Below are 22,851 nucleotides of genomic sequence, written 5' to 3' on the forward strand. Positions count from 1 at the left end.
GCCAAAATGAAATAGAGAAAAACAGTTGGAAAAAAATAGAGCCTTTAGTGGTCTGTGAGATGGTATCAAAGAGAGTCTGGCATTACTTATAACTGGGGTTTAAGAAGATATTACAGTTGAGTGTGGGATAGAAAAAATGGTTGAAGACATAATGCCGGAAAAAATCCAAATTTGATAAAAACTATAAATCCCCAAATTCAAGAAGCTCAATAAATTTAATTAAGGATAAACACCCACATATCCATGCTTTCATATACCCAAGCCCACACCAAGGCAAATCAGACATTTCTAAAAACCAGTTACAAGGTAAGAATGGCATGGGATGCCTGGGTGGCTGAGTGGTTAAGCATCTGCCTTTGGCCCAGGGTGTAATCCTGAGACCCAGGATCGAGTCCCACATCAGGCTCCCTGCATGGAGCCTGCTTCTCCCTCTGCCTGTGTCTCTGCCTCTCTCTCTCTCTATGTCTCTCATGAGTAAATAAATAAAATCTTAAAAAAAAAAAGAAATCTGGCGTGGATATGTTAATATTAGTCAAAGTTGACTTCAGAAGGAAGATTATCAGGGGTAAAGTGTGTCATTTCATAACAATAAAGGAAAATTCATCCAGAAGGCAAAGCAGTAATAGATATGTATAAACTAGTAACACAGTTCCAAAATACATAAATCAAAAGCAAAGAGGACTAAAGTAACACTGTCAACCAACTTGACCTAATTGATGTTTATAGAATATTCCACTCAAACATTCTTTTCACAGAGGAATTAAGAAAGAAGAGAAAGGTTTCTGGAAAATGCTTAACATTTGGAAACTAAACAACAAATGTGCAAATAGACCAAAGAAAGAATTACAAGGGCAATTATAAATTCTTTCAAACTGGATGAAAATAAAAACAAAGAATATGAAAAGTTATGAATACAGTTCAAGTAGTGGTTAGAAGAAAATTTATAGTTTTAAGTGTAGTAGAAAAATGAAAGTTCTCAAGTCAATGATCTAAGCTTCCACCTTAGGAAGCCAGAAGAAGTTAAATCCAAAGTAAGTGAAGAAAATAATAAAACAAGAGCAGATCAATGGAATAGAAAATAGAGAAATAATTGAGAACATTTAGCAAACCCCAACAAATCCTTATTCTATGAAAAAGAAATTAAATAAACAAGGCTCTTGCCAGACCAATGAAGATAATAGAATGAAGATGCAAAATTGCCAACACCAGGAGTGAAAAAGGTGACATTGACAGATTTTATTGATATTAAAAGGATAGTAAAGGAATATGGAAAACTGTATGCCAATAAAGTAAAAAACTTAGATGAAATGGACAAATTCCTTGAAAGATATACATAACCATCATTGACCCAAGAAAAAAATAGAAAATTGAATAGTTGGTATACCTAGAAAACTTCAGGCTCAGACTGCTTCAGTATCAAATTCCAACAAATATTTATGGAACAAGTCATGTAAATTTTACACAAATTCTTCCAAATAATGGGAAAGGGAACATTTTAAAACTCATTTTATGAAGCCAGAATAAGTTTGATTCCAAAACCAAAGAAAATACAAGGAAAAATATACTACAGATCAATAATACTCATAAACAGAGTAGTAAGTAAAAACAAAACAAAATAAAAAAACTTAACAAACAAAATCTAACTCTGAGAGTGTGTACCAAGTATGGTCAAGTATGGTTCACCTTATGATTGAAAGGTTAATTTAATATTTGAAAATCAATGTAATTTACCACATTAATAAAATAAAGGAGGAAGCGATATAATTATTTCAAGAGATGCAGAAAAAGTACTTGACAAAACGTGACATCATCTCATTATATGGAAAAAAGACTCTCAGTAAACGAGGGAAAGAAAATACTTTCTGATAAAGGGCATTTATTCAAAACTATCAGTGATGAGCAGCAGATGTTGTATGTGAGTCACTAAGTTCTACACCTGAAACTAATATTACACTGTATGGTAACTAACTGGAATTTATTAAATAAAAACTTAAAAAAAAAAGCTAGGGCAGCCAGGGTGGCCCAGGGGTTTGGTGCCGCCTTCAGCCCAGGGCGTGATCCTGGAGCCCCAGGATTGAGTCCCACGTCGGGCTCCCTGCATGGAGCCTGCTTCTCCCTCTGCCTGTGTCTCTGCCTCTCTCTCTGTCTGTGTCTCTCATGATTAAATAATTAAAATCTTAAAAAAAAAAAAAAAAAGATCCCAAACTTACTTTAAAAAAAAAAAGCTATCACTAACATCATACTTAGTGGTGAAAGACTGAATGCTTTCCCGATAAGATCAGAAATAAGGAAAGGATGCCTCCTCTCACGATAATTTCTATTCATTGTTGTATTAGGGGTTCTAGCCTATGCAATAAAGCAAAGAAAAAAAATGAAAGGAATAATTAAAACAGTTTTAATTCACATATGAAATACTTATATACATAGAAATTTCCATGGACTGTATTAAAAAGCTAGAAGAATTCGTAAATGAGCTTAGCAAGGTCATAGGATACAAGGCCAATACAAAACTTAGCTGTATTTGACAGATTAGCTATGACAATTAAATACTAAAATTTTTTTTATTATATTTTTTGGTTTTTTGTTTGTTTTTTGATACTAAAATTTTAAAAAGTCATTTACCATCGCTTCCCCAGACATGAAATACTCAGCAATAACTTTCATAAAATACATGTAAGATCAGTATAGTGCAAACTACAAAACTGCAAGAAACCAAGGTGACCTTGAAAAATGGAGAGATATACCGTGTTGATGAATCAGAAGACTCGCTCAGATGTCAGTACCCCGCACACTGACCGATGAGTTCAATACACTCTTTGTTAGTAGGGTCTGCGTCGCGTTAGGCAGGGGGAGCTTTGCCTTCTGGATGGTTCACCCGTGTGTTCTGAGCTGGATGGCCAGTGTCGGGCTCAGCCTCTGGAGTTTGTGCTGCACGTAGAACATGATACATTTTTTTACTTGTTCTTCCTTTAAATTTGATATCTTGGAAATACATATGAGTGGATGGAATGTTTTCTCTGGCAGCAAAGGTGATAATATCTCAGAATTAAATTTTGTAAGATTTTCTGGTTTTAAATTAGTTCTCCATAGAAACCATTCAAGAAATAAAAAGGGTGAGTGAACTGATAATAAGTATTCTCCTTCTCATAAAACAAGTTCAATAACTGGGGTCTGAATAGGCAGTGGTTAAGTTCATAGTGATTTAAGACTTGAGATATTGTCACTGGAAATGAAGTTGACAGCAATTACCTTTTCTTATTCTTCATTGCCTTACTTTTCAAAGGGCAGGCCATGGACCAAGAAAATGGACAACCCCAGGATACATTTCAGAAATGCAGAAATTTAGACCCTACCAGGATAGATTTAATCAGAATCTGTATTTTAACATGATTCATAGGGGATTCTGTATAAATTAAAATTTTAGAAGTGCTGCACATTCATTCTCCATTACCAAACCCTCAGCTCATCTGAGCCGGCGTAGCTCATCCTGGAGAGGAATGAAGGAGCAGCGATCTTACCAGTGCACAGCATCATCCCACTGATTCTCAAACTTCACACATGAGATCTCTAGCAACTTTGATTCACTATATTCTCTGACAAGACTTTGAATAAAAAAAGCTAAACATGAATATTGAGACGGGTTCATGGAACAGAACCTCAGAATTACAAAATGCTTTAATCTGTCAAGTACTGTAGGAATTAACATGAGAAACACTTCAGTAGATTCCTCAAGATTGTCAGTGGGGGTGGGGTTTGCAAAAACACACGAGGAAATATAGTGAAAGGATAATGTCAGTGGCTTCAGAAATCACTTGCAAATTTTTCCAAAAAAAAAAATTGTGCTTAGTAACTGGACAAATGCAAGGACTATTAGAGAAGACTTCTTTTTTTTTTTTTTTTTTATTTTTTTTTTTAATTTATTTATGATAGTCACAGAGAGAGAGAGAGGCAGAGACACAGGCAGAGGGAGAAGCAGGCTCCATGCACCGGGAGCCCGACGTGGGATTCGATCCCGGGTCCCCAGGATCGCGCCCTGGGCCAAAGGCAGGTGCCAAACCGCTGCGCCACCCAGGGATCCCATTAGAGAAGACTTCTAATTAGCAATCAGTCTGCCTTATCTCAGTGTTTTAGTCCATTTCAGTTGCTACTTAATCAACTGAAGGGGGCTGCTGCTTTATACAAATAACACAGGTTCCAAGCACCTCTAAAAGTGTTTACCTTCACTCATCAATCAAATATTTATTGAGTATCTACAGTGTGCCAGGTGTGCTAGGCTCGGATACAAGGCTAGTTACAATACCCTTCCTCTCTTTGCTGAGTTAGGAAGGTAATACGTGTTAATATAACCCTTAAATATATTAATATATTTATTTAATATATTAAATTATTTAAATATATTATTAAATATAAGCTTTAAGTACAGAGAGGAAGGAGAGATTCATCCTGCCTTGGGATTTAGGGAATACTTTGCAGAGGAGGTGACATTTGAGACAGACTTTCAAGGGTTGACTAAATCATGTTGGCTTCATAATTTCTCCTGATTCACCTGTGCACTTTAGATTTCTTTTTAATTTTAAGCTTCTTTATGGATAAAAGTATACAAGGAGGTAAACAAAGGAAAATGGGATTAAAAAAGAAAATTTGCCTACTGTAGTTTAGCAGATTACTGAACACCAAAGGAAGTGATATAAGACTTTGAGTAAATGGAATAACCTAATTATATATTAGGTAGTGACAGCTCCTATTTTTATGTTTTATTGTAGTAAGAACACTTAACGTGAGATCTATCCTCTTAACACATTTTTAAGTGTACAATACAGCATTGTTAATTGGAGGCACAATATCTCTAGAATTAATTCATTTTGCAAAACTAAAACCTTATACTCTTTCTGCAGCAACTCTCCATCTTTCTTTCCCTCCAGACCCTGGCAACCATTATTCCACTGTTTGTTTCTATAAGTTTAACTACATTAGAGACCTCATATAAATGGAATCATGTGGGGCACCTGAGTGTCAGTGGCAGAGCGGCTGCCTTTGGCTCAGGATGTGACCCCGGGGTCCTGGGATCGAGTCCTGCATTGGGGTCCCCGCAGGGAGCCTGCTTCTCCCTCTGCCTGTGTCTCTGCCTCTCTCTCTCTCTGTCTCTCATGAATAAATAAATAAAATCTTTAAAAAATAAAAATAAGTGGAATCATGCAAAAAGCACAAAGATTTTGAATTATAAAAATTATTCTCAAGGTATCATTGAACTTTTATGAGCATTATATTTTGGATATGACTATATATGTAATTTAAAATTATATATGCCTTAATGAGGTGTGCACATATAATTGGGACACACATAATGAAAACGATTTTATGATTTGCCTCCTAATTTAGAAAGAGGCTGTTTAAAATTGTTTTGTTCATGCATCTTAGGTAGCAGTTCACTCATTCATTCATTCATCTATTTGTTCTTTCATTCATTCCTTGATTATCTCTTCAGTGCCTATAGTGTACCAGGTACTGTACTAGATGCCAGTGATATGAAGTGAGGTTAAAACACAGTCTTTGCTTTTATAGAGGTAACAATAGCTGAGAGAGAAAGAAATGCCATAAAGCACTGGGTATTGTAACTGAGGCATTTATGGGGTTCAGGGGTTTAGGAGAAATTGCACCTTGTGGAGGCAGTATTTAAGGAGGGGTTCAAAAAAGGAGATGTAGCTCGAGTTGACTATTCCCAAATGCTTTCGCAAGGGGTCAAAGATGAAGGAATGCGACTGTGTTTTTTAAATACCAAATACTGTTAAAAAACAAATACAAACAAATCATATGTTGTGAAATTCTATTCAAGTGAAATACTACGTATGTGTGAGGAAGGGGTGTGTGAGGAGCTTTACGGGCATAAAGAGATTCAAGAAAGGATAGCCACCAAAATGTTAATAGTGCTATTTCATGGGGTTGGCTTTCCAAGGGAAAATGAGTAGACCGAGGAGTAAAACATTTCTCCTTTTAAGGGCAAATGAATTTCTTTTTTGTTCCTTAATACTTAACAGTTATAGCCCCTTTTAAAGCATTCCAAACATTACTTTTCTTGATTTTCATGTCAACCCTATGAGTCTGTTAGCATAAGCGTGATTATTACTTTCATTTTGCAGATGGGAGGACAGAGGCGCACAGACTCATAGATAATAAATGAAAAACGAATGCATAGGTTCCTGAAACTCAACCTAGATTATCCCATAAGCATGGTCCCTGACTTGTAGTTGCAGAGCCTCCGGAGGCTGGGTCTAAGAGCACCCTGCGGGAAAGCGGGACATAGCGCGACATCACACACGCAGGTACTGTTAGACTGCACGGACACATGGCAGTCCTGTAAACTTGTTCATTATTACTCCTGTTTTACAGAAGAGGTTATAGCCTGAACGATGCAAGCGTGGGGCTCGGTCTCCTGCTCTGGTAGGCCATAAAGATTTCATGGATCGCATTCAGGTACAGCCCCACCACGATGAATAGTTAAGGATGAATACATCTTGGGGTGCAGTTTGTCCTCCTTTCTCAGGGTTGCCTCTCCTGTGCGCTTCACTCTCCTGCAGATGCTTGGATTACATGCTCATTTACACTCTAAAGTGTGCACTTCGCCTCTTCTCTCTCGTGTCTTTTACCAGTTTGTGGACAATCAGATGGCATCTCACTCATTGTTGTACGCGACGCGACGTCCTGCAAACACAAAGTGCTCAGAAAGAGGGCTATTAGTGAAAGCCAAGTGGAAGAATGACTGGGAGAATGGAAACGTGGTCATATGCCTAAGGCCACTGGAGAGGAACGAAGGCAGGGTGCAAGCTGTCGGCTGCAGATCTGGGGACAACCGATGCCGCTCCGCATAACAGCAAAATCTTGAGATGAAAAAGTTCCAACAAATGGCATCAGAGAACCGAATTTAGACCTTCTGCTTGGCTCTTGTCTTGTGGGTGGCACCTGGCTGAGTCCATATTAGGAATTCCATTTCCATAGTGAATTGAAGTTTGATGAAGTTTTAAATCCAAGCAGTCGGAGAAGATACTCAGTAACTGCAAATGCAATGTCTGTGAGCTTCTCCAGCCCCAGAGGTCATCCCCGAAGGTCGCTGTCAGGCCCAGAGGTCACCGTCAGGCCCAGAGGTCGCCCTGAGGTCGCTGTCAGGCCCAGACGTTGTCCCCGAGGTCACCGTCACCCCAGAGTTCGTCCCCAAGGTTGCCGGCAGGCGCAGAGGTCATCCCCGAGGTCGCCATCAGGCCCCGAGGTCACCGTCAGGCCCAGAGGTCGTCCCCAAGATCACCATCAGACCCAGAGGTCTCCCCAAGGTCACCGTCAGGCCCAGAGGTCGCCCCGAGGTCGCCGTCACCCCAGAAGTCGTCCCTGACGTTGCTGTCAGGCCCAGAGGTCACCCCAAGGTTGCTGTCACCCCAGAGGTCGTCCCCAAAATTGCCGTCAGGCCCAGACGTCGTCCCCAAGGTCGCCGTCAGGCCCAGAGGTCGTCCCCGAGGTCAGGCCCGTGCAGGTGGCAAGGGCCCGGGTTGCCGTTGGGGCTGCAGCGTGGGCTCCACAGCGGGGCCTGCACCTTGGGGCCTCAGGCAGTGCCGCGGGCCTCTGGTCGCCGCACCACCCCCCGCCGTCTGCCCCAGAATCACCCAGAACCACCATCCCGAGTCCTTTGCTCTGAGGCCGCCCTCTCTTGGGCGAGTTTGTGGAGCCCCAGGCGCCGAGGAGGAACACGGGCACGGCGCTGGGCTGGAGGCCTTGCTCCCCGACCTGCTGAGTGTACCCCGCGCCCTGGGCAGGTGAGGTCGTCATCGATGGGTGATGAGCCCCCGCAGGGCCCGTGGGCAGGGGCAGCCAGTGGGCAGCCCAGAGCCCGGGCCCCGAGGGGCGGGTGACACGGCTGGGCCTGGGGCCGAGGCCTCTGGGGTGGCCGGCCAGGTCTCAGCAGTAGGCCAAGCAGCTGCTCTGAAGCTGCCCTTGGGAGCTTGGGCCAGTGTCACTGGAAGAAGTGGTGCCACAGCTGCCGCAGCACAGACAGTGCAAGACTGTCCGGAAAATGAGACCAGATGTGAGAACAGGCCCCACTTTAAGAAATCGGGTTACAGAAGGGAGGAGAGAGAGAACTAGCTGGCTTGGGTGGGAGCTTTTTAGTTTGTTTGTTTCTAGTAAGAGAAGATGCACTGGAGAGGCAGAGGTAGGAGACGCAGGAAGGAGAAGGGACGGGTCACTCATTAGTAGGTGCCCGTTGAAATGAGGATAGAAAGTGTAGACTTTGCCTTTGGTGAAGGGGAACGCTCTTCTACTATAAACCCTGACCAGGTCATGGAAGGGACGGGATTGTGAGGTTTTCCCCAAATACCCCAGAACAATGGGTTCCCTAGATGCCGGTGATGAACAGCGTGGTCTGTGCCACTCACCAAACCAACCAAAAACTGTGAGATTAGGCCAGAGATCCTTCGAGTCCACACTGCCAAGAATTTGGGGAAATATCCTTGTGATACTCTGAGGAGCTGGAACCTCGGTTGACGTAGTTTTTCTTCTGCAGAACATATAATGTTTTGTTAGTTGCCAGTCCCCACCAGTCTGGAGACTAATACACTGTGGGCAAAGAATCTGCAGTAGATGCTACAGTAAGATGGAGTTTTTGATTATCCAGCCGTAAGCCAACGGGACTGCCAGGACTCAGCTCTGTATCCTGGGATGAGCTGAAGAAGGTGTACTGAGTTTCAAAGATCGTCCTTCTGCCAACTTCCCCATTTGTATTGGATGCTCCCAATACCCCCAACCCCCACCTCACCCCTGATTTTCCTTTTCTCAGGGATGTTCTTCCCTGCTCCCTTTGGATACAGCCATCTGTTGGGTCCTACTTGCCCATATGCTTGGGCTAATAAATTTGATCTCAGTTCATCTTCTGCTTGGGTCTGACCCAGTGAATGCCAAGGTATTGAAAGACTTTTCAGTGAACAGAGGAATCCTGTCTACCATCGCTATTCGTTATAAACTGTTAGGGAGGCAACGTTTTCATTGTCATCAGAAACCTTCCAAAAGTTCCAAAGCTTTGGCAACGTCTACACCTCTTATAGGTGTATGTTTTCTACAGTGATTCAGTTACCAAGAGCGGATTGGCAGTAGGAGTGAGGAGTGTGACTGAGGAGTGGCTGGACGATGCTGAAGGTCATCCCTGACCAGTCCTTGGAAGGCTTCAGGGGTCTTCCAAATGTTTTCTTAACTCTGTCCACTGACTCCTTTAATCACGGGTGAGGCCTGGGTTTTATTAGATTTATCAGGGGCTGGATATGAAATCCTGTACCAGGCACACGGTTAATATGATTTCTTAGAGTTCTGCTGTCTGTCCTATCTGGTTACCAATTCTCTTTTTTAAGATGGAGTATTAACAATGGAAAGAACAAGCTCAGATGTTCCTTTTCTCTGAGTGATTCACACTGTGCTTATGAAGGAAACCATTAGTTTTTCCCTTTCCTTTGATAAACCAAATGTTTTGACAACAGGTTCCTCAATAGGATACCAGAATTACATGAATAAACGAATACAATTCACAATCACTGAACATATCCCAGGTACCATAGATTTTAATATAATATACTTTAGCACATACTCAAAAAGATTAGTACTAGGACTGAGCATCAAATTTAGGTTTCTTGGGATCCCTGGGTGGCGCAGCGGTTTAGTGCCTGCCTTTGGCCCAGGGCGCGATCCTGGAGACCCGGGATCGAATCCCACATCGGGCTTCCGGCGCATGGAGCCTGCTTCTCCCTCTGCCTATGTCTCTGCCTCTCTCTCTCTCTCTGTGTGTGACTATCATAAAAAAAAAAAAAATTTAGGTTTCTTCTGTGCTGCAGTAATTAACACATGACAATGAAAGTTGGTCACCAGTACCTCCCAGTCTATGCTGCTTTCATTTTCAATAGTACAAGACAGCATCGGCTTGTTACAATGAAGTTTTAGAACTATTTCAAACAATAGTTTTTCCAGTTTTTATTGTTCCAGAAAAAGAATAGTTTTTCTCATAATCATAGAAGAAAAATGAAATATCTGTGAAATATCAGACTATCAGACTGCACTTAAATGTAAAGGCTTAAATTTTTTTTTAAGCATTAGGAAATCCAAAAGAGTTCAGATTTTTCCTATGCTTCCGACCTTCTCTGATTTACTTTTTAAATCTCTTTGTACTCTGATTTACTTTTTAAATCTCTTTGTACTCTGATTTACTTTTTAAATCAGAGTATAATTTACATATTGTACAATTCACCCATTTTAAGGGCATAGTTTAGGTCTTTATATTTCAACAAAAATAAAAATAAGTGAAAAAGTAAAACCACTTATGAACATTTTTTTTAAAAAATTGCACAAAACATGAATATGGAATAAAATGAAAAAGTTGTCCATATTCCTCCAAAGACTCTAAACTTGGATCGATTTATAGGTGTACTGCTTTCTACTTTCCAGGATCAATTTATTCTCAGGTTATAGAAATGAATTCAGAATGGAGAAAAATATTGATTATTTCTTACTTCATTTTATGAAATAAACACAATCCCAATATCAAATAGATATAGACAAGAGGCCATAGTGAATCTTACTTAATGATTTATATGTGAACATTCATAAACAAAAGATCTAGTAGAATCTAGTAGTATGTAAGATAATAACCTATCATGTACAATGGAGTTTATCTTAGGAATACAATGGCAGTTAAATCTAATATTAGGAAACTTATTGAAATAACTTTAATTAGTAAGTTGAGAATGGAATATGTTCTTCTCAAAGGAGGTTATATAGTATTTGAGAGAATCCTCTCATTTTTTATTTAAATAAAATAACATAAACTCTTTGTGATGTAAGAATGGAAAGAACATTCATTAATGTGACAAAGCAAATCAGTTTGAAACCAACAACCTAGAGCCTATTTATTGCTGAAACTCATACTCAAACTTTAAACTCAGAAATACATTAGGTGATCCTATAGCATTATTTAATAACAGTCTAGAACTTCTGGTCAGTGTTATAGGATATAAAACTGGATTAATAGATATTTTAGAAAGAAAGTCTCAACATGATTATTTTTGGATGACATTATCCTATACCTATCATATATCATCATACATAGACGGCTCAAAAGACTTGACAGAAAATTTCTAGAAATTGATTGTAAAGTTCAATGAAATGGCAGGATACATGATAATGACACCGAAAGTATACCTTTAAGCCAGGAATGAGTTTAAATATAATGGAAAAAGAAGTGGTATTCACAATTGCAACCAATATTTAAACCATACACCAAAAACTTTAATAGAAAATGATCAGTTATAGGATGCATAATATTCATAAAATAATTTCAGAGAAATAGCTCAGGAGAAATATATACTGTCCTAGTACTGAGCTCTAGGAGAGGAATGGTGTGTAAGGAGTGCATGACTTCCTGAGCATGGATTTATAAGAAGGGCAAAAGCAGTTTTTTTCTAGGAGTCTCATGAAGTATTCATCAAAGCATTCCAAAGTTACAACCATGGCTAAATGTAATTTGGTGAAAGCAGTCCAGAGGCTAATAATATAACTCAGATGTCTGGTCATCTGATTGTCTGGCTTGATTTAAAGCCAGATTAAGATGAAAGCCGCACAGAATTGTCCTGGGACTAATGGCTGTTGGGATTGGGTGATGCATACGTGTAGGTTCATTATGTCATACTGCTTATTCTGGTCTGTTCTTGTGTGTTCGAGATTCTCTGTAAGAAAAGGTTAAACAAACAAACTCAAAATAGCAGCTCTTAATACAGGCTTATCTGACCCAGAGAGGGATCTCCTAGACTTATATACAAAATATTGTCTATATAGATGTATGCCCTTTTTTTTTTCTAGGGAGGAGGTCTAAAACTCTGATCACATTCTTAGTAATTGGAATAAATAGCTTCTCTGGTCAAAACTCCATGAGGATTATTTCTTGCAACTATTGTTTTTACTAGAAATTAAGAAACAGAGATTGAGAGCACCTGGATGGCTCAGTTGGTTAAGCATCCAACTCTTGGTTTTGGCTCAGGTTGTGATCTCAGGGTCGTTAGATTGAGACCCATGTTGGGCTCTGTGCTGAGCACAGAGTCTGCTTGTTCCTCTCCCTCTGCATCGCCCCCCCGCCTCTCTCAAATAACTTTTAAAAAACATTAAAAAAATAAAGAAATAGAGATTGTAAGGCTATGATGTCTCGCACAGACTCTAAGCTACAAATGGGACTTGCTAAACTGTGAGGGTTCTTGGAATCTTTGTGAAAGAAGAATTTGTGATTAAGGAATCCAAGCCTTGAGGTGGAAACGGTTATGGGGGGCAGGATTGAGGATCCAAGTGAAGCCCTGAAAGGTGTTATAATAGTCTGTAAACCTATTAAAACAATGTAAATGGGGAAACGTGTTCAATAAGTAAGCAAAAGTGACATTTCATAAATACTACAAGAGTTAATTATGGGCATTATAAAATTAATTTCCATTTACCATTTCTAACTCTGCAGAACTTATTCATCATCCCCTATTGAGCTGCTTTCAAATTCATTTTGCTTTGCTGCTGATAATATGTATTCTAAGAAGGCCTCCTCCTCCCTGCCTCCTACTGCCTACTTAGTTTCATTCTTGGTTCCAATGTTCAAGACCTTTTAAGTTTTGTCACTAGAAGATTTTGATTCCCACCTCCCAGGCCCACGGTGTTCTAGAGACAAATAGAGTGAAATAGCACCTCTTAAGAATGTTCCAGTACCCTCTTTTAGAAAAGACTCAGTCCTGTGATGATTTTTTCCCCTCAACTTTCAGTATATCACATATGGTTTCATTAGAAAACTCCTACTCTGTCATCTACTTTATCTCCTTTCCTTTTTATAAGTGAATGGTCTTTAATTAATTAATAAAATCTAAAAGCCCAGGTGTGATGATGATGATCATGATGATGGTAACTGATGACAATTCTGTGCCAGGCACTTTTCTCTGTGCTTCGCATGTATTAACACATGCAATTCTCATTCAACCCTACAAGAGAGTGTCAGAAACTATTTGAAGCCTAAAAAGCAAGGAAAAGAGATGAGTGGGTGACTTTTGAGGGCATGGCTGGGCTTGCAACTTATCTTGATTTTCTATTGCCTGAATGGATTATTTTGCAACTCCACAGAGGCAGAGGTCAGCTTGTAGATTTGTGTTGAGACACAGAGAATTTCTCTTGAGTTGGTGGGCCAGTGCAGGGGGGATTTGGTAATCCCAAAGGTTATGGTTCATTGCCCTCTTGGACATTAACTAATTTTGTTTCTTATCCTGCAACCTTTTCTGAACATTTGTTTATTACCTTGTCTATAAATGCCTATCTTCTCAGATGCTCTTTGGACCAGTTTTATCATAATAATGTTTCCTTACTAACTAAGGATTTAAACAAAACTCATGATTGTTTGTCAACACTTTTTTAACCTTTTGAAAACCATACCCTCAACACTAGATGTGATTGTGTTCTACTCTATTGTGTGGACTTCAATCAATTTACTCAACTGTTTGACCCATTGTAGGGTACTGAGGTTGCTTCTGATATTTTTCCTTTTAAGAAAAAAAAATGCTATATAAAATACTTAATGGCTAGAAATTTATGTTTGTTCAATTATAACCATATAAACAAAATTTCTGGGCCAAATCTATTCACATTTTAAAGATTTTTGGTACACATTGTTCAATTGCCCCCCAGAATGTTTGTTCCAATTTATATTTCAACAGAATATGGGAATACCCACTTTCACTTTTCACATTTCTTTTCCCTTGAAGATTCTCAACAAGAGTGACTTATACAAGTAAATAAAAAAAGGAGAGATTGATGAAAGTGCGTAACTAAGATTTTGAGGAAAGACAACTTAGAATTGGGGACAACTTACTGCATTATGTATTAAGGGGAATTCTATGATAGGAGAATCAATTGTGTAGGTTTGACAACAAAGCTATTTTCTAACTAATCTAACATTTGTGCTTGGATGGCTGCCTGAAGATAGGGCAGTGGATTATTCATAGAAAGAGTCAACTTTTTTTCCTCCCTCATTTTCTTTCCGTTTCTTCTTTCTTTTCCTCCCTTTTTTTTTCCCTAACAGAACATCTAGATGCTCTACAAAACAATGGGTAATAAAAGTCACACATTTTTATGTTATCAAGTAGGACAACAGTAATTTCAGTGTGGGAAATATATTTATTATGAATGCCTAACTAAGTATGGCCTTGCACAAGAGAATACCTAATTTTAAAAAAGATTTTACTTATTTATTTTGAGAGAGAGAGCAAGGGGAATGGCAGAAAGAGAGAACCTCCAGAAGACTCCCCACTGAGCATGGAGCCAGCCAAAAGGCTGGATCTCACAATCCTGAGATCATGACCTGAGTCAAAATTAAGAGTCAGATGCTTAACTACTTGACCCACCTGGTGCCCTGAGAATATCTAATTGTAAGCCATGTTGTTTTGTTCACATAACCATAATCTAGTCTAGTAGTGGAAGCTAAAACTTGTTTCCTAAAGTTAGAAATAAAAAAAAGCTAAGTGAATTTAAAAAGATTTTAGTAAATACATGTTTAGAAGTACATAGAACATTGCAATTTCCACTCTTATCTATCTAGATAGATAAATCTAGGTAGGTCCTCCTTCTATTTTTAAGGCATCAGAAACGTAAATTCTCTAAGCTTGTGGTTTCTTAAAGTCAACTGTGAGAGCAAGTCGCATAACATTGCTATCACTACTACTCACTTTACAAAGTTTTAGTGCTTTATGAATATTTGTTTTAATATTTAGTGAGCCATGTCACCAAGCCCAGGCAAAGAGTGGGTTACCAGAAATCTATTTCGGCTCAAAGAACTAAGAAGAGGAGGAGCGGCAGATGCAAGGAAGAGAATCCGGTGCTTCCACAAAGAAGCTACATGCGTTGTCTTCTTGCTCCTGAAGAAGGTCTGATACAGTGAAAGCATTGGCAGTTTGTCTTGAATACCTCCCACTTCCCTTTTAGTTCCAGTGTGATATGGGGTTGGGAGGGAAATATATGTATATTAACTAATTTAAACTCATTGATAGACTTAGTCTTGAACTTGAACAGACCTAAGGGTCTGAAGGTAAATCAGGCAGCCTTTGCCCTGTCTCTGAGATTCCCCAGGGAGGCAAGAACCTGTGGAGAGAGGAGGAGAAGTCAAGCAGGTGACCACTGAAGAATCAGAGATTACTAAGCTGGTATTGGACTTGAGTTTGGAAAAATAAAATAAAATTTAAAAAAACCACTCTTGGCATGCTCTGCCAGGAACTGCGTCTGATTCTTTTGTGTGTTCACTGAATTTCCGCTAAAAGCACTTAGCTCCTTCTGGTCCTTCAACAGGGTCTGGGTTTTCATAACCATTAAGGTGAACAACAACAGAAGTGATGCCAAAGTCGTTAGCCTCAGTGATCCACTATCCAGATGTTGGGGGATGTTTACCAGACATTTTCCCTAATGAGCCAGACCATTTGGCACAGGTTATGGGTGTTGCTAGAAGGCTTTCTTGGAAATTAGTTCAAGAATATCCTCTTTGACAAAGGAGCCGGACCTCAGGCCTGATTGAGAAATAAAAGATTTATTTCTAATGGAGACATGTTCAAGATAAAAAGACAAACTAAAATGGAGTCCAGAGCAAGGGTAGAGTTTGGAGGGTTGAGTTTTTCTGCCAGCTGTAAAATATAGTTTTAGGGCATGTAAGCGTAGTTTTAATGCACTGAACAGACGAGGTCGGTGAATAATATGCGTTGATTTCTAGAATTCGCACTTTCCCCAGCACACTGATTGCAAGTGCTCTGCCTACCTATAGCCCCATGAAAAATATTTTTACTGAAGAGAGGGGGATGTGGTATAATGATTTTCCCAAGCTTCTTGGTTTGATTTTCTTGAGGAAATCTGTGTTCTTTGAGGTTCCACGTTGGCCAGAATCTGCCCGGTGTGACCCTCCTCCCTCCTGCAGGACTGAAGGGCGACCCGGACCCCAGTCCATCTGTGACAGGCCCGGACCTGCCCACAGAAACACTGGGGCCGCCACAGTCTGGGTCTCCGGGGTCCCTGCAGGAGTCCGGGCCGAGGGAGAATTGGAGGCTGGGCCCAGGAGAGAGACGTCCGGAGACACTGGGCCCGTCCAGACGCCTGAAGCCTTTTCTCTGAGCCGAATCATACAGAATGTGTCGGTCCCCAGTAGGGATTGGAAAGTGGCTGCTGGTCCTCGGGTTGGGTGAGTGGGGCTTGCCTCTGTGACACAGGTGTGACACAGGTGGCCAGGGTCCAGACGCTGCCGTCCTGGCTGGACGCCGGCCTTACCGCAGCCTGGCTGGTGGACCGCCCTGGGCTCAGGGTTGTACTGGGGGCACAGGGCGGTGCGAGGGCTGGGAGTTGGGCAGGAGCTACTTAGGGACTTCTTCGGCAAACCCTAATACTAAAAACGTCTGAGACCCACTGTGTCAAATCTTGTCAGATCCTGCAGGTTGTGTTCTGGAACAAGGCCCAGGCAGGAACGGCTTTCTAAATGGAAGTACCTTGCCTTCGGAGACGTTCTTAACCAAACCTAATTTGATTTTTCTGCATGTTCCCTGTGTTCTTTTCATTTCTCAGAAACCAATTTCGGAGATAAATAACTGCCTGTCAACTTCACAAATTAAACAAATGTCATATAATTGTATAATTCTTCACTATTTCCTGATTCTTCTTCTGCTGCGGATTGCTGAAGGAGCACATTTATCCATGACATTAGCTTGTTGATATAAATCCTAGGCAACCTAATTTCCAAAGAAGTTGACATTTACATTCTTTTAATATGATGTTGCAAATGTAAGGTTAGTATTTATTGTGGAAATAAGTATTTCAAGCACATGGGTTTATTTCCAATTTCCTTTCTCATTATTTCTCATTATTTCTTATTTTTATTCTGCTATGTCCAGATTATTGCAGACTTTCTTTAAAAACTCTTTTCAGATTCAAGTATTTTCTGTGATGAATTCTAGTCCTGGTCAGAAACGCCAGATGAAATACATAGATTTCAGGCCTTGTTTGGCATCATATGTAAATATGGAGACCAACGGACATATCTTTTTATGCCAGTTCCAAACAAACACTAATAAAGTTAGCTTTAAAATGTATACTATGATTAGTTATAAACACCCAAGGTTTGAAAAAAGCTGTTGAAATTGTTAGGTGGGTTGCACAGCTGAATGCCAACAGTAACCATCAAAGTTCTGAGTTGAAATAAGCTTTTTGCATGTGTTCTTTCATTTAATCCTCACAATGCATCATGAAGTGGATGTTACAAATAAGGAAACTGATGTTTAGAAATTAAGCAATTTACCTCTATCACTCACTAATATGGAGCAGATTCCAGGTTTGAATTCAGGTTTTTGGTACCAATGCTTTCTACTCCTAGAAAGTCTCCTTAGTCAGAGTTAGAATAATTCATATAGAAATATAGTCATAACTTTCCTTAAGATTCACTAGATCTCCTTCTTTGGTTTTCAAAATATTTTGATTTCTTAATTTAAAATTTTGTCTACATGAATCACCATATATGGTGATATTTAGCATCAAGGAAATAGGCTGATGGATGATGTGATACCACCTGGTATCCGTAATTGTTTAAAGAAGTTCAAAAAGGGGTGCCTTGGCTGGGCCAGTTGGAAGAGCACGCAGCTCTTGATTTTGGGGTCATGAGTTTGAGCCCCATGTTAGGTGTAGAGATTGCTAAAAAAATTAAATACTAAAAAAAAGATTTTTTTTTTTTTACTTTAAAAAAGGAGATTTTTAAAGAAGTTCATAAAATTTGTCTTTGCAATATACCCAAATTCTAATGTGTGGTTGTAACAGGAGGATTAGAAATGGAAACTACACTGTGTCTATCTACCATCCAATTCTTTTTTCTAGTTCCATATTTCCTGGTGGTGTAAATTTCTCTTCTTGTGCTTGGCTTCTTCCTGGGTGATTTTATGCAAAACCGCAGGCATTTTTCTTGTCTTTGAAATCAAATTTAGTCCAAAGTTCCTCTGACCTTAATGGCTCATTCAGTGAATGACACTTACCTACCACTTGCAGAAACATGCTCTCTAGGTTACATGCCTCCTGAATTCATTGTTGGCACAAACAGATGATGATAACACAGCTTTCTTACTCTTTTCTTTTCACCCCATTGTATTATTCCATTCTGGATATGTATATATCTTTTTGGGGATTAAAATTTTGATTGTGCCATTATTTAGTTTGATTTATCAGCAGCCATTTGGATTCTGAATGATCTCATTTATGACGAATCAGGATTCTAATCAGTTAATGAGATAGGATGAGATTCCAAGTGTATGTATTTTTATTCCTAATTCTGGCACAGAGATAGAATTTAATGTTCAGAAGAATAAAATTACCTCAACCAATGTTCAGTACACAACACATTAACCATTATAGTTTCTTTGGCTGCTTTGAAGTTCTTTGGATTTGTACATATTTGATTTTGCTTTCACATCTGCCACCAAGATCTGTTCTCATAGTGTTGAGTCAAATAACCATTGTAGAAATTTAAAAGATGACCCTTTGACTTTTTCTTTTATTTTATATTATTGTTGTGCAATAAAGTTTATTTAAAATAAAAGCTAATATAGAAAAGAATCCATGGGGGAGTATATCAGAATTAAATCTCATGTTCTTTGCAACTTCCCCAAGGCTAGTTTCCAACCTACATTGTTTTCACAATAAAGCAGCTGATTTCACATAACATCTGTCGCTATGGTGACAATAGGACAATGATAGCTGGAAAAGCTAATAGTGTTTTTCTACCTTGCCTTCTGGAATGTGTAGCAGATACGAAAGCAGCAGCAGAGCAATTCCTGAAGGGCGAGGTCAGTGATGAGCCCTCCAGTGAGGCATTGTCTGTTCTCCCAATCAAGAAGGACAAGAGACTTTGCCAAGCAATCCTCTGAGTTTCTGCTTAAATGTCCAGCTTTCACTTGTTTGCCCCAGTTCCTTGAGAAGAAATCAAAAGAATAACAATAAGCATTGCTAGGAAGAGCATGATGGAAGGATGGAAAGAGGGATGGAAAGATGAATACCTAAATAGCAATGTCATGGCTCCAAATGATCTGAATTGAAGTAAGCCCCAGGAGAGGGAGAAAAGGGGGCTGGGATTGCATCAAAGGGTAAATGGGGAGGAAGAGAAGGCATGGAGGTGTGGCTTGCCTTCAGCAGTGGCAGTTACAGTCTGTGTGACTAACGAGTTTAAAAGCATTAGCTTTTTATATGGTAATGTACGCGTGCTTCTGGCTGTGTAGAGTTATTTGGGCACAGATGGAAATACGGAAGGGTACATGGATGCATGTAAGCAGTTAACATGAGTTACCTTGGAGATGGGTTGTGTGTGGGGGACCGCGAGGAGAGAGGCAAGTGAGTGCCAAGAAAAAATAAGGTGAAGCCTGTATGTGATCGCAGTGTTGCACATCTCTAAGATCATAGAAAGATGTAGAAAGTAATTAACTCTCCTTTAGACTTTGGAGGGGCTTGTGTAGCGCAGACAATTCTGGGGCACTTGCTGAAAGGTGTGTTGCCTGGACATGTCAAGCGGGGGCTGATATGGACCAGAAGACAGGATGTAGGCTGCTCTAAGGCTGCCCTGGCACTCCGTTGTAGATTATTTTCTCATATTTTTCTTATGCTTTTTCTGGGAGGTTGCAGGGTGGGGCATGATGGTAAGATGGGAACATCTTGGTGAGGTAATTTTCCGGAAAGGTAGCAGAGCCAGCATGATACCTAAAGGTGAAAATAAATAAACAAACACCACTGAGTGATTTGAAGAATGTATAAAGGTTATCTATTTAAAAATATCTTACTTGTACATGCCTAAAATTTCACTTACAGTTGGGCAAGGGATGGTAAATGGGTTTCAGTTCATGGGCATCTCCATTCCATTGGCGGTCTCCATCAAGTGCACCATTATAATTATATGTTACCATCCCAGGACCTAGTGGCTTAAAACAACAGTAAACATTTTATCATTACTTGGCTTCTGTAGGTTGGGAATTCAGAAAGCGCTCATGTGAATGTCTCCCATGAAGGCTGGTCAGACAGTGATTAGGGCAGTGGGGGTCTGGAGCAGCTGGGGACTGACAGGGGCGTCTCTCTCCCTTTTTATTTATTTATCTATGTCTATCGATTGAGCAACTGATTTACCATAGATAGTCTTTCCTCAAGACTTCCTCATAGGCCTCAGGGTAATTGAATGGCTGAAGACTTCAAGGAAGCATGTATTCCACCTTTAAGAGTGAGCATTTCTGCTAAGAAGGCAGAAGCTACATCATCTTTGATGACTTACCTCGGAAGGCCACCAGAGTTGCTTCTGCTACATTCCGCTGGTTATAGGTGAGCCACAAATCTATCTGCCCCGACTTACGAGGAGGAGAATTGGACTCCGTCTCTTGGTTGGGGAGCAACAAAGTGTTGGAAAGCTCATGGGAAGAAAGACACAGCTTGGCCATCTTTGAGCAACACCATCTGCTAAAGGTGCTTTTTGAGAAGGGTTTCAGGCCACATCCATGGCGCACGGGAGTGCTGGAGTGTGGTGACCTGCAGCGGTTGGTATGTGTGGCAGGAGATGATGTCATATATTTGCTCTCCCTGCATTAGGCACTTTCTTCTCTCTAGTCTTTTTGTATAACAAAAATGTCCTTGCTAATAATATTCCCATATTATTTTCTCCTTTGACAAAACAGATAAAGTCTGCAAACAAAAAAGACAAACAAACTCTCCCCATGAAATCCAGGATGACTTAAGAGAAAGCAGCATGGCCAGAGAATAGGTAGAAAGAGTTTGGGAAAAAATAAGCAAAGGCTTGCTCTGAAAAGTGTCATGGAACCTACAGTTGTAAGACTACAGAATGCAGAGAATCTCTGTATATCTTTCAGGTGCAGATTGCAGTGGGGTAAACTTCTTAGGAAAAAAGAATAAATGAGAAAATCTGAGAGAACTTTACACAGAAATTAAAACTTTCAATATGACAAAAGAAAACATTAAAAAGCCAGAAGACAGGCTGTAGAAAAATGTTTGCAATACACATAACAAAGGATTATATTTCAAAGAGCTTCTAGCAAATGTGCAGGCAAATTATAAACAACCCAATAAAAATATGGCTTAAGGATATCAACAGGCAATTCACAAAAAAGAAAGGGGAAATGTCCAACAAAATATATGAAACTGTGTCATCTGGAAATACAAATTAAAACAAAAATGAGCTACCATTTTTAACCATTAGGTTCCAATATTGAAAACAATAACAATATTGGGGCAGCTGGGTGGCTCAGTTGGTTGCATGTCCAACTCTTGATTTCAGCCCAGGTCAGGGTCTTGAGGTCATGGGATGGACCCCTGCATCTGGCTCAGCTTGAAGTCTGCTTGGTATTCTCTCTCCCCATCTCCCTCCCTCCATGTCCCTTCTCTCCTGCTCACTCTCTCTCTTAAATAAATAAATAAATAAATAAATAAATAAATAAATAAATAAATATCTTAAGAAAATAATGACAATATCAAGTGCCAGCTAGGGTCTGAGGAATTCACATGCATCATTGGTGTGATTGTAAATTGCCAGAACTTACACAAAAGTCATCTGGCATTTTTATTAAAATTGAAAATGCATATGTCTTTAACACAGCAGTGCAAACCTTTGAGAATATATTCAGCAGCAAAAAATTATTTGTCTTATAAATTTAATGTATACATTAACAAGTGTGTGACAAAAAAAAAGAATAAAAACAAGTGTATGACGATTTTCTTATTTACGAAAAGTAGAAAAAAAATAAAGGCTTGTCAATAAGGTAGTGATTGAATATTTTAGATTATGAGCTTTAGTTTACAGAACACTATGCAGCCAAATAAAATATTGAAATATATCTCTACACATGTCTTTATATCGATATAGAATAAAGTAAAAAAAGTTACAAAGTAATATGTATGTATATATTCTATAGTTTATAATATGCATAGTGTAAAAATGATAAATATATGTGCATATCATTAGTTAAATAAAGGAAGTGTAGAGTGATTCGCTTGAAATTTTTAGTGGGATTTAACGAAGGGCTGTTAATGCCCATTCGGGGAGACAGGAAAGGAAACAACCTTCCTTTATAAACATCTTTATCTTTGGAAATGTTTCCTGATGCATGTATCGCTGTTTCATCCAAAAGACTAAAGAAATGGAATGGCCATTACTGTGTAGGCTAGCTTGGCTCTGGTGCAAATAGATATCTGTTAAATGAATAAATGAATTCCTTGGATCTATCCCTTCATTTATGTGAGTCTGCTTTCTGCTTAGAGGGAGCCTGGGATTTCTACATTGAAATCTCCTTCCCCCATGTTTCTTTCTTTTAAAAGTCATAGTGATAATACTTTTTGTTCTTCCCATGAGGAAAGTTATTCCAGTAAATCAGGTTTCCATTTTAATAATTCAGGCCTACATAGTATTGTCAAAATAATTCTAGCAAAACAAAAAACACACAAAACAAATGTAAATGGCTCTGCTGCTCCTGTAGTTAGAGGATCAAAGATTGGTGGCATAGATTTTCCAAATGGATTCAGTTCTCTGCCCAAATTAACAAGAAAATGCTCATTTCATGCAATTATAGATCTTTATTGCTTTTCATTATAGAATGTCTTCCTTAAGGAATAGGTTATTTTTGAGAAAGCCTAATTTTCTGCAGTGATTTAAAAAATTATAACACCTCATCTTTTTGAAAATTGAAATTGAACAAAATCCAAGAACAGTTTAAAATTCAATTTCCTGCTTTGGAGGATCCATCAATACCTACCATGTACCCA

At 39.4% G+C, this 22,851-nt stretch overlaps 1 long non-coding RNA gene across 5 annotated transcripts in view; it reads right to left on the reverse strand.

The window, feature by feature from the left end:
* Positions 1–2,278: 2,278 nt before the first annotated feature.
* LOC144317153 (uncharacterized) overlaps positions 2,279–22,851 on the reverse strand; it is a 64,022-nt gene continuing 43,449 nt past the window's right edge. For 2 of the 5 annotated variants that reach the window (XR_013383052.1, XR_013383049.1), the window contains 3 exons: positions 19,901–20,012; positions 18,829–19,794; positions 2,279–2,928 (listed from right to left, as the gene is read on the reverse strand). This is a non-coding gene — a long non-coding RNA (uncharacterized LOC144317153). Of the gene's footprint in view, positions 2,929–10,426; positions 15,172–18,828; positions 19,795–19,900; positions 20,013–22,851 lie in introns of those variants that run through there. The other 3 variants (XR_013383050.1, XR_013383055.1, XR_013383051.1) reach the window with 3 other exon arrangements.

This window comes from Canis aureus, chromosome 1 (genome assembly GCF_053574225.1).
Source record: "Canis aureus isolate CA01 chromosome 1, VMU_Caureus_v.1.0, whole genome shotgun sequence".
Taxonomy (NCBI): Eukaryota; Metazoa; Chordata; class Mammalia; order Carnivora; family Canidae; genus Canis; species Canis aureus.